Consider the following 3,526-nt stretch of genomic DNA (forward strand, 5'->3'; position numbering starts at 1 on the left):
AGCTTGAAGTATGACTAAGTAAGGTAGCCTATCAGCTTATGAAATACCTGATAGGGCGTAGCTCAGTAAATCCTTAACACATGTCAGTGAAAGTGGAGAAATGGTGGCTATATGGTCTGTGCTGATGGGTAAGTGGCTCGGCCGGGCGTGGGAACGACCGGTTTGTTCTGAAAACCACATTTGGAAGCATTACTCATTGTGAGTAAACACTTAACAATGTCCAGTGTGTGCTGAGTTGGCTCTGACGTATAAATACATTTAAGACTCTGTGAACGAGTGTGTGCTCCATCCAGTGGGGCAGCCTCAGACCCTCCTGTTTCCTCAGCACTATTCCCCCTGTTGTCAGGACTGCTCTTGGCCATGGTCTGGGACACCCACTTCCTCCCTGCTCCAGGGGTCCCCCCATGGCCTCCATCATCGCCTCCTCTGCCCACTGGGCTATGGCTCCCGGTTCTCAGACGGAAGCTGCGGTCGTTGTGTTTGCATTCTCTTTAGGTGGAGCTTTCAGTAGTACCCCTCTGTGCCGGATCCTCCTCTGGAAACTTCCCAAGGGCTGAGCCCTTGGGTACAATGAACACCTGCTGCAGACTTTGCAAGGAAACTCTAATTCCACAGCATGGATTATCTCCCCCTTTGCTCCTACATGCATCCTACATGCTACCCATGCTGAACCACCTGGAGATCCCTTTCATGGCTCCGTATACACAGCATGACCTCGGCTTGGAATGGTTGATCCCTGGGAATGGTACAGATGGGGTAGATGGATCCTTGTGTCATTTGCGGGTGAGGAAATTCGAGTCCAATGAATGAATGACTGTCTACTCCTTCAACATTAGCCTCCATTCCCTCATCATCCCTTTCCCGGGCCTTCACAACAGCCTCCTAGATGTTTTTTCTGCCTCCCTCCCTACTCAAAGTTGTCCTCACAATCTCCAGAATGATGTACCTTACTAAAGCATTCTTTTTTTTTTTCATTTTTTTTTTTTTTACAGTTATTTATTTCTGAGAGACAGAGACAGAGCACAAGTCGGGGAGGGGCAGAGAGAGAGAGGGAGACACAGAATCGGAAGCAGGCTCCAGGCTCTGAGCTGTCAGCACAGAGCCCGAGGCGGGGCTCGAACTCACAAACTGTGAGATCGTGACCTGAGCCGAAGTCGCACGCTTAACCGACTGAGCCACCCAGACGCCCCCTAAAGCCTTCTTAATGATAGAAAGTGTCTCGAACAGTGGGCCAGGAAGTGTGGCTGCCAGTGAAGCTTTCTGAGAGACTCATGGCAATTCATCTACCCTCTCTGGAACTCGTTTTTTCCTTTCCCCTGTCAAATTAGGCTCGTTGGACTATAGACTGATGTCTATACTCCTTCTACAGGTCTGTGGTTCTAAGGAATTGTTTTAGAACATGAGCTCTCTTACAGACTCAGATGACGCCCATGCATGGGAACATTTCTTATTCCAAAACTTCACCCGCTCTTGTAAGAAACTGTAGGATCCATTCTGTGTTACACTAATATTAGTGAAGAATTAATTCAAGCAAAATTCTTTCTGCAATGTAAGAGAACAGAGAAAGATTGACCCACGATGAGAGAGATGAGTAATCTGGTCCACTTGTGTCTTGGGATGGGGGCAGGGAGGCCCATGGGTATTAGAATTTAGTCAGAGGAGCAAGCAAAGCCAAGCAGATGGCCCAGATCCTCAGTGCCAAGTAGAAGCCATGGCCCAGGACCTAGAGGGAAAGCCACAGCTGGGCCACAGAAAGGTCAGATAGTGATGGCAAGAACCAGGAAGCAGTGGGGCATCATCAAAAAACTACATAATATAAACCCATTCCGTATGAACAGAGAAGCAAAGAAGGGAAGTGGGAGAGTGAGGGTAGGAATGAGAGCATTTGTAAGTAGAACATTATTCGGATTATCGATTCACCAGCCTATGACTACAGAAAGGAGACAGCATTTACATATCTGTTCCAAAAACAACTTCAAGTCCCCAATCTGTGAAGCAAAGAATTTGAACTCTTCAAAATAGCCCTAAGTTTTTCTGAGTGTACATAACGGGGCTGACAACCCAGCCTTGCTCAACAGTCACCAATAAGTCAGCCTTTTCTTCTCTTCGAGTTGCTGTTCACCGCCTGCAAATGTCCCTGTTTCTCCCGCTTATAGAAGGCCTAGGGAAAGAGCCTTCTGGATTTTTTTTTTCACGTACATCCATGCAGTAGGTGTTCAGTGGGGTCCAGAACAACATCCCTCAAATTGCTACACGTTCTGTTCAGTTATTTAAAGAGTCAGTAAAGGAGGGATGTTCATATGCTGACAGCCTCGCTTTTTACCCTCTCTCCAGGAGTCCCACTTGTCCCTCAGAGACGGTGGGAGCCAGGACAGTTTATTTAGGGCAGTAGCCTTTCTCCATTACTATGAAGCCCATCTGACTTGTAATCCTCACGGTGACCCCCATGGCGGAGAAGTCTAAACAAAGAGAACCTGCCAATCCCAAGTCATTGACACTGACCATGGATGGTGCCCACAGGCTTGAAGCCCCCCTCCTTGGATCTATGTGTTCTACAAAGCCAACACCCTCTTTCCTTTGTTCCTCCCTTAATCCCACTGTGTCTTCACCGGGTGCCTCCATCACACATCCATCAGACTGTCCCACAGCGCTGCTGACTTCTTGCCCAAAGCACACCTCCATTACCACCTCCTTTGGGGAAAGTGGTTTGACCCCCTACTTGCATATTCCGGGCAACTGTGCCATCCTTTCTTGATGATAAATCTGTTGTTAGTTGGTCCTATTCCAATTTTGCAGAATAAACCACAGTATGTGTCTCAGATACAAATTTTGCTAAGAGCGGGATGTTATCAGAGGCACCAACTGGTGTTAAATGACCTTTTCTTCACTGGTTTCATCGTACCTTTAATTCTTACTTACAGACACATCAACCCGCATGGTGTTGACCCATTTTCCACTTGGTTTTGGTACTTTGGTTGTTTTTAATGCAAGCGTCTTTTCCCTCATATATTTATGACCAAACTTTCTCCTTATCATTCGACTTTCTGTTCCTTCACTTATTTCTTTTCCTTCTTTCTTTATTTTTTTTCCACATCAGACGGGTAATGTGCCGACATCGTAACAAGGTTTAAGGGAGGCACATGTCACACAACGGCGCGAACATCCAATCATCACACTTATGAACTACAAAAGGATCTCTTTTCCTTCTTTAATTTTAAAATCTCCTTAGAAAGAAAAGCTCGATTAAAATTTACATTATTATGGCATATTTTCCCTTTAATTTATCGTTTTCCTTTTTAAATACCTTTGATACTTTTTTTACCAGCATGCTTTTTTTTTTTTTGTTTGGTATTGCCCACTCAAAATTTTTTGTTCATCAGTGTCCATTTAACGTTTTGTGACACCTGTAGGATTTTCTCCCCTTCGGGTGAGGCTTAGTCAGGTAGAGAAGCTGGCTCCGATTTGCTATCCGAGGCACATAGCCACACGGTAATAAAAGTGATACAGAGATAGGGTGTAGAGCCCC

At 45.8% G+C, this 3,526-nt stretch overlaps 1 non-coding gene across 1 annotated transcript; it reads right to left on the reverse strand.

Moving 5' to 3' along the window:
• Positions 1 to 3,091: 3,091 nt before the first annotated feature.
• LOC122492531 lies at positions 3,092 to 3,195 on the reverse strand. The gene has a single exon (XR_006299703.1). It is a non-coding gene; the product is annotated as a small nucleolar RNA U13 (small nucleolar RNA).
• Between the last annotated feature and the right edge of the window lie 331 nt (positions 3,196 to 3,526).

This window comes from Prionailurus bengalensis, chromosome C2 (assembly GCF_016509475.1).
Source record: "Prionailurus bengalensis isolate Pbe53 chromosome C2, Fcat_Pben_1.1_paternal_pri, whole genome shotgun sequence".
In the NCBI taxonomy this organism is placed as follows: Eukaryota; Metazoa; Chordata; class Mammalia; order Carnivora; family Felidae; genus Prionailurus; species Prionailurus bengalensis.